The sequence below is a fragment of the Gobio gobio genome (genome assembly GCF_949357685.1).
Source record: "Gobio gobio genome assembly, chromosome: 15".
Lineage (NCBI taxonomy): Eukaryota > Metazoa > Chordata > Actinopteri > Cypriniformes > Gobionidae > Gobio > Gobio gobio.
The window spans coordinates 11,876,191-11,890,219 of NC_137108.1; the positions used below are offsets into that span (position 1 = coordinate 11,876,191).

General features: G+C 38.9%; 1 long non-coding RNA gene across 1 annotated transcript in view; it reads right to left on the reverse strand.

Moving 5' to 3' along the window:
* The window catches only part of LOC307138419, a 161,193-nt gene that overhangs the window by 80,294 nt on the left and 66,870 nt on the right, over window positions 1–14,029 (reverse strand). The window contains exon 4 of the long non-coding RNA XR_013818019.1: window positions 2,256–2,401. This is a non-coding gene — a long non-coding RNA (uncharacterized lncRNA). The remainder of the gene's footprint in view (window positions 1–2,255; window positions 2,402–14,029) is intronic.

Consider the following 14,029-nt stretch of genomic DNA (forward strand, 5'->3'; position numbering starts at 1 on the left):
TCAATGCAGAAAGGTAGCTTCTACAGAACAGTGCTGAATGTCTGTCAATCCTCTAATTCAATTCAAAATCTATTTTCGATTATTTTAAATCAATCCGGCTCAATCCAATATTGCACTCAATAAATGGATATCTCCGTGAGCATGTCCTTCCCATACATGAGGAGGGCTCTCTGTGAAACAAAGAACTCAATCAATCCAATGAAAGCTTGTGTGTGAACGACCAGTATGTGAACGACACAGTATCAAAAAAACGCTACAGCATGAATACTAAAACTGGGCCGTTACTCTAGATATATGTTCATTCTACACTGTTAACTTTTAAGCATGTATATGTCTGTTCACATCAGTGAATGCACTTATGTCAGTAAATAAGTCAGTTCTGCAGTTCAATAATATTGGAGGGGAACAAGGACTGCAGAGGAAGGCGGACGCCCACCGCAGTGCTGAGAGGGGGGACCGCTCCCTGTCTGCAAATGGAAATTAATCCCCCAAAAAACAAGCTCATCAGTATTCTGCTCACACAGCCTCCAAACGCACAGGAGGGCGGTGGGAAGGGTGTAAGAGAGTCCTGACTGACTGTACGAGCAATCCTAACACCCAAAATGTGCCTATTCTTCCTTCCTCCAACTTCATTGCTCACCATTTGTGTTTAGCATCCATTTAGAAATGACTCCCTCTTTTAGCAGGTCGTTTTTACCTTGAGAATCAAACAGGAATGACGGGCCTTGTGTCTGTCTGTCAGACGGCTTTAAAGAAAAGCCAATCCACAAGAATAAATTATGTGGACATTATCATAACACAAAAAGATCCATCCAATCCAGGATAAATTGCTTCATGCTTTCAGGCGCTTCAAATTGCCCATATGACAAGTTTTTTTCCTTCTCTCTATGGACGTGAATATATTATTTCTGTCTTGCACCTACATTTAAATGGGTGGAAGTGAAGTAACATGGCTGCCTGCTACTGATACTGTACATGTCAACCAAACACGCATCTTACACATGAGATTTACTGCCTCCTTTTATGTAAATCGCACTGAATTGCGGTGGGTGAACAATTGAGGGAGTTGGGGGAGGTTAATTGTGATTGGATGACAGTTGCTTTCTTTCTTTCTTTCGTTCTGCATTTACAGGGAAGATTTGATTTTTAAATTAGTTATTGCGCAAATCAAAATAACAATTTTAGCTCTGATTTCTAGCTCACTACTGATAAGTTTTACTCTCCTTGTCTCTGATTGGCCACATCAACCACAAAAGAACTGCCTTGGCCACAAACAAAGGCAAATAAAAACGTATACGTCACTTATCGAGCCCACAGTTTCAATAGGTCACAAATTTTAATACATTTTCTGATGCATTTCTCAAAACAAGTCTGACAGGGAAATGTGCCAAAAATTCACAAGAACCGAAATGTTCATGTAACTTCCATCTAAACCATGCAATTCAAGACTTAAGGTGATATTTAGAGGTGTTTCAGGGAAGCATCACTTATTAATGCTCAAACTAAGAGTGTGCATCATCCAGCAGCGTTTGTGCTACAGATATAAATGATTCCTAAAATCATGTGTGATGTTGTGGAGAGTTTGCTGCAACTACTAAGTGATCAGACACACAATTTTAACCTGCTAGACCAGAAATCAGCTGCAAAAATCCCATTAAATAAGGGACCTGAGATCACAGAGACTCAGAACACCCTAGAAACCACAAAGCAATGCACTAACAACCACTCAGAACACCATAGCAACCGCATAGCAACGCCCTGGTGACCACCCATAACCTAACATTGTGGTGCCAACTACTGCACAGTGTAAGACACTGAGCATCTGTAACGTCCTCAGCACATGCACACTGAGCTCAGATTAGCTGCCTTTAATTGCAGCCACAGACTGTGATGAGATCAGATGTAGACACTCCCTGTTCTGGAAGAGAGATTCAGGGAGTTACGGCTCGATGGCCCAGTGTCAAAGGGTGGAGAACACAACCACAGCCTCTCTCTGTGTGACTCTCTAAATGCCTACACTTTATTTATTTTGCGTCTTTTCAAATCTCCACTGGTTTGGATTGGATGTAAAACTGCAGATACAACAGAGATAAACAACAATGCAGAAGTGACATAACTGAGTCAAAGAGCACCAACAAGCTCTGTTTGGTTTGCGTTATTTCAATGCAAGATTATTTTTTTCCTTGTGATAAATAATTTACATTGCTCATGTAAGTAACAGTGTGACACATCATCGCTACACAACCATCTCTTACATCATCCTTAGCTCTTTTTCCGTCATATTTCAGCAATTCCCATCTGTCAAAGTGCTGATGTAGGAGTCCGTTGACTAACGCCGTGTGCATATGCGGCTAATGAATCCTCCTCAAGAGAAAGAGTAGCGAGTGCCGCAGATCAAACACTAAGAAAGAGAGAGAGAAAAATGTAAACAGAAATGTGCTGTTAGTGCCACTTTGCCATCATCGCGTCCCGTTTGAATGCTTAGCCAAGAATAACAATCCATAATTCATGAGCTGCCGTCTAGTCCACAGACACAAGTCAACGAAGCATTTATTATTCATTGGCACACACCTCACGTGATGAGCTCTCCAACAAATGTGTTTCAGGCCTGCTTTTTCTGTAAATCATTTATTTTAGTTTTAGTTTTGTTGTTGCTTTTTTCTTTGCTGTTGTTGTTGTTGTTTCTTTTCTTTCCTTTTTTTGTTGCATTTTTTTATATATGAAAAAGGGAATTAAATCATCAACTGGCAGCAATTAGCTGTGATTAGCTGGTATTAGCATAAATATTGAGCGAATGAGCATTAGAAAAATGCCCTGTAAAGATTTCATTTCAAATTCACCCACTTAAGACCTATTAAGTCATATTAACATGCATATTAACAGGCATGAATCACGGCGTACGATCATGAATTGCCCATAACACTGTTTTCTGTGAACGGTAGGGGTCAGAGGTCATGAGCAGATTCTGCAGCTGTTTATGAAAATGCACAATCACTCACACCAGACCTCTGCCATGTTAATGTGCAGTCATTAGCGCTATGAGAACGGCCTGATTTTATCATTTCTGTTGTGAGAAGGGATCCTGGGGCACGTGTTTCCTCTGCTTTAATCACATTTGAACCAAATTCGCATCTGATTTAGCTGTTTATTTCTCCCAGCTCTCCTGACGATATGTGTGTGTTGGTGACCTACTTTTGCTCGAGCTGATTCAGCAAGAGGCGGTGGGGTGCAGGATTCAGGGTCCCTCGTGTCGATCTGTCTATTGTGTTTCAGTGTGTGTGTGTTTACATGTAGTATATATGGGTGAGAGTGTGGCTGGCATGTGTTAGTAGTATCAGAATGCTGATAAAAACAATTCAGCACACTGTAAACAAACAGAAACTTCCTTGTCTATTTAAAGTTAACAGTGGAGCAAGATGCATTAAGACAGTAAATGGAGTTTGATCTCAAACTCTGAACTCGACGTTTGCAAATGTGTTGCTGTCTGAGGTGAAGGAAGAACATCTATCCAACACATGAAATCTAAAGAGGACAACACGGATAGAAACCCATCAGAGAAAGACAGTTCCCAGAGGAGTGGATGCATTTCTTCCGATAAACGGGAGTTATTCCTGTAACATGGTCACTTAAGAACGCTTGTCAGTGTGTCTGCTAAATACTGAGGGATTTTAGGGTGAGGACATCCTATGCAGTTATAACTGGTTTGTTAAATTACAGCAACAGCCTCAATGAGACTAATGAGAAACAATGCTAAACAGAATTTAATTTCTTATCTGAATGACTGTCTTCTGTTTGGGCTCCCACAGATCCAAGGACATGTGTGTAAAAATAATACAAATGACAATAATACAATACAAATGATAAAAAATCTTTAAAAATGTTCTTCTGAATAGACAGACATTATTGAAGCTTTAACCATCATAATAGCATGTGACAATTGCATTTATTCACATCCTAAGGCCTGTTCACACCAAGACGAATGAGAATTCAATGCGAAAATTCTGTGCGATAAACATTTTAATTTGAATGAACGCCTGTTAATGCCACAGTTCCACAGTATCCGTACAATACTCTTGTATTTGATAAACACCATAGTGAATAAAAAAATCCGAAAGGCTGTTTGAAAACATATAAATGCATAAACTTTTGACTTTCTTTTTTACTTTTTCTAGTTCGCACTAAACTATAATCAGATAGGGTGTGGTATATGCGTATTTGGCGTGCTAGCGTGGAGAGGGCGAAATTTGGAACCCAACTCAGAGTACTCCATCAGAGTACCTCCCCATCCCTCCCTGGCTGGGATAGGAATAATCCAGAGTGAGGAGTTGGGGTGGAGGCAGGGCCGATCCTCCCTATAAACTATGCAAGTTGTGTAGGGCCCCCTCAAAACACCAGGGGGTGCTTTGCTCATCACTAAATAAATTAAACATGATGGTAATTTACAAAAATATTTCTTTATAACATGCAAATATATGTGCAGTGTCTACTAAACATTTGCAGAGTCATGTGGTAATATTTTTAATAATGATTTATATTTATTTAATATCTGTTTCGGACCCGGACATCATGCAGTGCAGCAGATGATAACATGCGTCTTGACATTGCTATGGCTGCAAAACAAATTTATCCTTATGGAACAGAAAATAGTGCCAAGAATGAAGAAAGTATGTATTTTTGTAACATTTAAAAAAAAAAATTAGTCTTGACAAAGCAATAAATTCATAAGCAAGTCGTAAATCAATAACTCCCCATAATGCCCCATAATGAAAGAAAATTATTGATGTATTATTGATGTATTTTTTAAAAAGCATTTATTTAGCTGTCAATTAAAATTTGTTTTAATTGTACTTAATTGTTCTTACTGCCAATTTAACGTGTTTTAACTGGTTTCCCTTTATATATTTATGTACGTTTTTCATAACTTGCAGTTTGGTTCGTTGGTGTTTTTTTCCATTAGCTATAGAAAACTGGTAGTTGACCTTGCATACTGAAAACCAGTGTAATTATTACTTAAGTTTATGGAGATTTTGGGGTTCAAAATGCACTGACAGGGGCCCCTTCATAAAGTTTTGTTTAGGGCCCCCAGAAGTGTAGGATCTGCACTGGGTGGAGGAGGGATGCTGGAAAACTGTTGTGGAAAAAAAGTAAGTCAGCTCTATATATATGCCTCTTTTCTCGCTGATTGGTTAGATTATCTGAACGTGGTGCTCCCAAACTTTGTTCTTTTCCGTGACAAGCGGGTTAGAAACAGAAAGTTGTGCAGTGCTGCTTTAAGTACCATAGCAAACACTGTATTTCTGATTTTTTTTATAAACACCACCTACTGTCAGAGAGTAAAACTGCATTTTCATTCAGTCCATCTGCTGTTGTTGTTTTTTTTATGAATTTATCCGAATAGACAAATTCTCATGCGAAAATTGGACAGAAATGTTGTGCTGAACATTTCTGGATTGAATAAGTTTTTATACTGTACATGGAGTATGAGAGACTCTGAACAGAAGTAATGAACATTTGTTTCATGGAAGTTTGGATGTTTTAATAAAAACAAAAAATGTTGATCTATAACTTTTTTAAAGATATTAAAATAACTTTTGGGTCTCTCATGTCAAGTCAACTTTATTTATATAGCGCTTTTAACAATGTAGATTGTTTCAAAGCAGCTTTACAGTGTTAAACAGGAAAATAATGCAGCATAATTTTATTCAGCTGTATAGCCATTCTGGAAAAATTTCAAGTATCATACAGTGACAGTGTGGGCTTTAGATTAATAATTTGATCAGTAATTTAGTTTAAATGGTTAATTTAGTTTATTATTTAGATGTATTTCGATGTTTAGTTGAAAAATGTAGTGTCTCTCATCCCAAAACATAAGTAAAGGTGCTGAATGTGTATCCTAAAATATGCCAATGACAAAAGTATTACAATCTACATTACTTTTGTGAAGTGTTTGAGAATATGAAGATCTGCTAGTGAAGATGTAACAGCAAAACACCAGAACAGGTGTGGAACAGATTCATGCAACCATTAGAGCAAAGGCACAAGTCACAACAAGAACTCTCTACCATTACACAAGCACACACACTCTAGGTGTGTGTGTGTGTGTGTGTGTGTGTGTGTGTGTGTGTGTGTGTGTGTGTGTGTGTGTGTGTGTGTGTGTGTGTGTGTGTGTGTGTGTGTGTGTGTGTGTGTGTGTGTGTGTGTGTGTGTGTGTGTGTGTGTGTGTGTGTGTGTGTGTGTGTGTGTGTGTGTGTGTGTGTGTGTGTGTGTGTGTGTGTGTGTGTGTGGCCTCATCTGATTCACCGTCTCATGTTTTCTGAGCATGAACAAATCAGTGTTTGTCCAGACAAGAGTCATATTTCACCAGGTTACCCAATTGACAAAAAAGAGGGGGAAAAAAAGCATATGCTGGTTAGGTATGTTTTGAAGCATGGCTTCAAAAGCTGGTTTAAGCTGGTCCAGTGGACTAGCTCCAGCTCAGGACCAGCTTAAACCCGCTCATGACCAGCATAAACCAGCTGCCATGCTTCAAAACATACCTAACCAGCATATGCTGTTTTTTTCAACAGGGATATTTCTTGTCCTCTTAGAAGTACATCTATGATTATGATCAAATTAAAGCCACATTACATAGAGCACAGTAATTGCAATTTTATTTGCATTAATGGTCTGATCTTATCTGAATGTCTTATTTCTGTAAAGCTCTGTACCTATAAACACAGTATGCAGTCACAGTAGCCGCCACGGCTGATGAAGGAGCTGGGCCGAGCGACACACGCGCCATGATGTCTCAACCACTAGCACACTTATCCCTACTCCCAATTCAATTAGAAAAATGCGATCCCTCTATAAAATGCTATCGGTAAACACCGTCCACAGTGCCCTTTCCTGCTAGCTATGGTAATGGTTTAGCCACCTCTTGACCCTGTTGACTACAACTGTTTGGTTCCTGAAAAGGGAGGTCAAAAGTCGTCACCTGGGCCAATGCCATTGTCGATCCCAATGGTATTATGCTAAATATCCAATCATTTAACTCTTTCACTTAATCTCCCCTGTGGTCACCCTATAGGAGCACTAGCGGGGCAATAACGTTGTTATTCAGAGCGGTCATGAAAACAATACTGGTACAGTGATAGCGGTCTCTGAGGGTTAGCAAATGGCTCAATAACATGAATCAGAGGGACCAAAGAATGTGCGGCGTCTGCCCTGCTGGAAATGGCCAATTACATAAATAATGTGTATGATCTTTAAAAATAAGAACATCGTCTTGAACACAAGTGGGTCAGGATTTGCTGTTACTGGTTCAACGGCAGCTCTGTCTTCATGTTTCAGCCTGCTGGACAGACTTAAACTCTTCCGTCCTACCTAATGCCTGTGTGGCATGTCCCGATCACACCTGTTCGTTCATCTAGGCCAGAGGACAACTGGTCCCCCAACTGAGCCTGGTTTCTACCAGGGTATTTTTTCTCCCTTTCTTTAGTTATTGAACTAAACTCAGTCATCACTGAACTGAATGGAGATGAATAATAAGTTTGGATCACTAATTACTTTCTGTTTATTATTTTGAAACTGCTATGGAACAATTTCTATTGAATAAAGTATTATAAAAATAAAGCTGACTTGACTTGAGGAAGCAGGAGGACATAATACAGAACTCAATAAATCCATATAGTCATGGAGCGCTAAACAGGCTCTGTGAGCCGGTCAAACAGAGAGAGAGAGAGAGAGAGAGAGAGAGAGAGAGAGAGAGAGAGAGAGAGAGAGAGAGAGAGAGAGAGAGAGAGAGAGAGAGAGAGAGAGAGAGGGGTCATTTTTCACATGTCCTCAGAGTGAACTAGAGTGAATGAAATAAATAGCTCTAGACCTCAATAACAGAGACATGACGTAAAGCACTCTGACTGACCTCTTCTCTGTACAAAGACAGCTACTCTGTGTATTGTTCCTCAAAGGTGAAGCTAGTAACAGAACTGGATTTTATGCACACAGCAATTAATCATATTGTATAATCATAAGTCAGTTCAAAAAACACTTGAGCGAGTTATTGTAGCTTCTCAATCTACAACTACTCATTATAGGCTTTGGAGGCTATGCTATATTGTAAAAATAGTCACAGCTGAAGGGGTGCACAATGTAGCACGGCCTCTTGTACATTATTGATTAAATATGTAAAAACAGCATTTAAAATACAGATGGGTGACAAATTAAAGGGGTGTCTAATACTATGTCTTGCATTCTGACTTATTTACACTGTTAAAGAGTTGGATTCTCATGCTAAACATGGCCAAAATTTCAGCAACAAAAAAATTTGTTGGACGTATGACGGAGTATTTCTGTGCCAAATACACCTCTTTAGGATTCAAAAAAGTTTCAGAAAGTTTTTTCGAGTATGGCCTTGTATGTCATAAAGGGCAGAATTCCTTGTATGTGAAATTCTCCCGGTTATGCGCGTGCACACATCAACCAGTGCACAAAACAACAAGCTTTGTTCGGGTTATGGGAGCCGTCGGCAGCGCCCGTCATTTTGTTTTTAGACTACGAAATCAACAATGTTACTAAATCAGTGTGTTTCTGGTTGTGAGGGAAAGATAACCTTGTTTAGGTTCACAAATAACCCAGCGTTAAGGAAACAGTGGATACAGTTTGTTTTTCCGGAGCAGCAACAGAGTTCTGCAAGTGTGTTTGTTTGTTTCCGGTCATGAGTCGAAACCGCAGGCGGTGAGTGAAACTGCATCTGTGTTTTGTTGGCAATCAGCGCACGTAAGTGCATATAAATGTCAACAACACGAACGTATAGTGAATCGAAAGTTACCCAGGGAATGTGTGTGTGCCGAGAATCTTTAGCTCTGCCCACTGCACGCCTTCACGAGTTATTTGGCTATTTTCGGAAAGAATCAGTACAGTGTATCAGACTTTTATAAATATAATAAAACTAAAGACTCTTCAGACATAAGAAAGGATGCAATACTACTCTATAGGTACTCAAGATTAACATGAGATTAGCAGAAACTGTGTGTGTTATGGCCCCTTTAAAGGACAATCTGGGGAATCCACTTGCTCTGTAATGTTGTGGTGAGTATTGTGCTGGCATGGTTTGGGTCCACTTGCCCCATTAGAGGGAAGGGTCACTGCAAATCAATTCTGAGTGAACTTTTATTCTATGATAAAACATCTCTCCTCATGGGAGTGGAAAATGTCCCAATCCATAGTATACATGGGGTCAATCAATAGTTCGATATGTATGAAAATAGTTGCAATCATATAGCTAATATGGCCTTCGCAATCACCAGATCTCAATCCAACTGGACACCTATGGGAGATTTTGGAGCTACATGTTAGACAGCGCTCTGCACCACTATCATTAAACACCAAATCAGGGAATATCTTTTGAAGAATGGTGTCCCAAGCCTCCAGTAGAGCACCAGAGACTTTTCTGGTAGCATGTGGTAGCCTAGTACCTTATTAAAGTCCTATTCGGACGGTAATTGTTTCTCGTGGGGTCGCAAGGTATTTACATAATTTACAGCGGCTAGTCAGTGATTTTATTGCCGTCCGAATCCAGAATGTCAGTGTTTTTCTCCCGCAACGTAAAAATCCCAGGCCGAATTACCTACTGTTTTTTGACAAACACCAAGGTTGTGTGGTAATTTAATAGCCATCTGAATCCCCATCTCTGCATTTTCAAAAAGAGATCACTTCAAAATTCACTGTTTATATCCTTTTTGACCACTGCAGAGCACCGTACGGTTGTGCTTCACGGTTATTGGAATGCATTTTAAAGATAGCCTACACATATATTACAGAAATGCTGGAAGGTATTTACAAGAACAATATTTCTTCTAAATGTATTAACTTATTTACACTCATTTCCAAATTTTTAAAATTACATCCATCATTTTGAGATAAAATACAAGAAAAAAAATCTATATAAAGTTTATATCTTTCTATTTTTTAAATTTGAAATAATTAAATGATAATTCGGATATAATTTTTCTATTATTAAATCAAATATGAATGTATTCTTATTATTCCAAGCATATGACATTTTATTTACAGCAGACAAACATGCGACTAACCACGTGAGCAGCGCTCCCTGGTTTGTAGAATCACAAAACTTGCTCCTCCGTCATGAATAAATCGCCATCCAAATGCATGATTTTTTTGCACTGAGGTGCCATGAAAATAACCACATGAGAAACAATTACCATTTCTCACCCAATAGTGACAGTGCAGTCAAATCAATAATACTTCAAATCAATAAGACTTCAGTTTGTCTCACTTAAGTCTGCTAGGCATGCTGCGAAGAGAATGCTGTACTAGTTTAAAATGAGATGTGTCATTCTTGCACATAAATAAAACCGAGACAGCAACACCCGAAGATAAATAGCAGCTTCTGCATCACAGGGCTTATTCATGTTTCCCTTTCTACAGATCACCACCTATCCTCTCTGCTCCTTCTCTCTTTTCTCTTGTACTTTTCTGCACTTTCACTTCTGTTTTAACTTCTGTACTGCCCCAGCTTTCTCTGGAAACTTAAGTGTTGTTGATCTTGTGTGATAAAGTGTGATGTTGTGATGTTCCTCATTTGCAAGAGACTTGGGATGAAAGTGTCTACAGAATGACTAAATGTTCTTGTCCGTGTATACTTCTGCCCTCATCCACCCTTGCTCATATCTGCCTACCCTCAGAATCACAAGACAACACCCAGCAATCTGCAGCTCTAAACAAGGCTTTTAAAACACCCATCTGAGCTATTAAAACTTGTTACAAAACGTTCCCAAGTCCACCCCAAGCCTGTAGACGAGTCTAGCCCTGAGCTGTAGACCCAGGAGGTTTCCACAGCAAGGTCAGACACCGAAGAGGGTTATTACATTACAATTAGACCCTGGCAAAACAGTAGGGAGTGGCGTTCAACTTTATGAGCCTGCGAGTAATATGGGCCTGTTTGCTGATGTTATCACACAGAGCTCTGGGAAGGTTTTTTGAGTCCCTTGAGGTGTTTGCTGCTGTTTTAATCATACACTTACTAGATTTCTAAATGTCTAAAATGGCCAACTCTCTTTGAAGTCCTCATAAAACCTCACAGAATAACAATCGATGGGAAAGGCTCGAGGAGCAGCAGGTTTGCTTTCCTGGTAAATCTCCTAAACAATGGCATCCTACCTCCTTACTCGTCTTGCAGCAAAAATATGTTTTTTTTATTTTAAAACATTATTTGTACAATCATTAGTTTGACCTACTAAAGGTTTTAATGTTGTTCAGAAAACAGATGATTGCGAACTAGCACTGCACACACATACCTGAAGACCACAAGACCATAGACAGGGTCAAAAGGAAACTAGGTTTCACTGCTTTGACCTTACTAGTAAACCTTAGGTTTATTATGAACTGTCTGGATCATGTGACCTTCACAGACAGGACACAGAGGAGCTGGAGTGAGTCCAAATCAGAGGATCTCCAGCAGTGTTGCCAGATCGGGCAGGTTCCCGCCCAATTGGGCGGTTTTGAATTTTATTGTGCGGGTAAAAATAGGTTTGGGCGGGTGGACACAATTTGGGCTGGTTTGGGATCAGTTTGGCGGTTTTCAAACATCTAAATTTTATAGTAGTTGGTTGGTTTGTGACACTGTCACACAAGACGCTTGTTTTAACCACTCTATATATTATAATGATTTTATGTATATTAGAGTTTTAATAGGTTTACATGTTGTCTTAGTCATTTTAGTCCATTTTAGTCCTCTTATCTATTTTAATGTGTGTATGTCTTTAAATATTATTGGGTCTGCCTGTCATGTGATTGATCACATGACAGGAAACAGGAAATATCCAGTTTTAAGGAAGTAGCATGGCAAACTAGAGAGGTCGCTATTCAAACCGACCCCCGGAGAATCACCTGCGAAGTGGATTGTGGAGTTTCCAGTGAGAACTTTCCTTTCCAGCACAATTGGGATTATCACTTCCGTGGACTTTGTATATACACCGGTGGACACTTACACTTTGGGACTATCAACACATTGGGACTCATTCGGACTGTTTTAGGGTATGGCCTTGAGGACTCTATGCTTTTAACAGACTGATGTTTCCTGGTTTTACTGTGTTGTTTTACGTTCCCTGTGATTATTGTAAATACAATTTATTTATTCATCTAATTTCTGTTGTCTGTCTTATCCTTTTAAACACTTAAATATCTCACACAGTAGAATCTGACCCCATTTTAATACATGTAACTTCAACCAATAAGACCGATTGTTACAGGTTAATAAACAAAACTCAAGTTTGCATGTACTTATCAGCTGGCTTTGGTGTTGACATCACCGACGAGCAGTGTTGGGGAGTAACTAGTTACATGTAATTAGATTACATAATTTAATTACAAAATAAATGTAACTGTAATCAGTTACTGAGAAAAAAACATGTAATTAAATTAGTTACTTAAGAAAATATTAATGATTACAAAGGGTTACATCTGTTTTCCGTAAAAAGCTAAGATATGTTGAATAATACATGAAGCATGATGTCTCCTGCCATTTAAAGGACGTTTAGTAAAGCAATGCTATTCTGATGCTTTTGATTGGTTCTCTTGTTGAATTTGCAGCGCCCCACATCTGCCAATCACATCAATCCGCATTGCTGCTGAAAGCTTTAGGCCACAACCTATCTGAGAGTTGCCAACATGGCGAGTGATAAAAATGTGTTTAAGTGCTGGGAAATAGAAAAGTAATCCAAAAGTAATCAAATGGAATCAGCTACATTACTTGAATAAAGTAATTGAAAAGTTACACTACTTATTAAATTTTAAATAGGGTAACTTGTAATCTGTAACATTTCCAAAGTAACCTTCCTAACACTGCTGATGAGCAGGCACTTTTAGCCAATCAGCGATCAGCAGGCAGACGTGATCATTCATGACTGACAGGTTTTTAGCGGAATAACTTGTAGCTGTATATTATTTCAAGTGATCGCTATGCCAAAGTGGCACACATATACACTAAGTTCTATCTAAAGTAAAGAGTGGGTGAGTGATCCAACTCTCAAAATGTGGATTACACCTGTGGTAGGAAATGACTCGAAGGCTCTTTATAATTAGGCCTATAATTAACTCTGAGAGCATAATTGCATAGTTGAATAAAATAAATCAAATATGGGACTATGACTCCTATCGATCGTTATGTGCACTGATCCGGACATTTTAGCATCAGCAACTTTAAAAACCATCTCTAGACTGCACTCTATTCGTCCCCAACAGCTGCTGAAAGTGGTTTGAATCATTGATTAATCAGTTTTGACTGTGCTTTAAGTGCGTTATGTTCTACAATATGTACTTCACGAAAGACGTACTGTAGTTCTGTTTGAAGTTAAAGAGCAACACAAATGTAAGTGTATTCTTGTTATTTTTTGTTGTCTGATTATCATACAGCATGTATCAATGAATGACACATTTTGGCTGTGGTGTGTGCATTGACGTGTGTGAAATGCCTGCTAATTACGTTGCTTATTCCAATCACTTATATTGGGCACTTTTTGCACTTAAAGGTGCGCTGTGTAAATTTTAGCAGCATCTAGCGATGAGGTTGCGAAATGCAACCTCCCACCACTCAACCCTTACTTTCGAAGCACATAGAGAAGCTACGGTGGCCGATACTGGACAAAGATGTTGTCGTCTGAGACAGCAGAGAGTAGCTAACTCTCTGTAGAGCAGTTTGTCCGTTTAGGGCTACTGTAGAAACATGATGACGCAAAATGGCGATTTCACTGTAAGGGGACCAGCGGTGTATATAGATGTATATAGATATATAGAAATTGTTAATTCTAAGGTAATAAAAACATAATGGTTCATTATTTAAGGTCTTTATACACCACTTAAAACATATTTATGTATATTATATTGCATTTCTGTCACTAGATCCTTATAAATATTACACACTGCACCTTTAAATTGGCTTATTCTTACTGCTGACATGATGCATGTGTTTTTCCTAGGGTTAAAGTCATCAGTTCAATTTCTTGATTGCCATTTTGACAGTTTTCACCAAGAC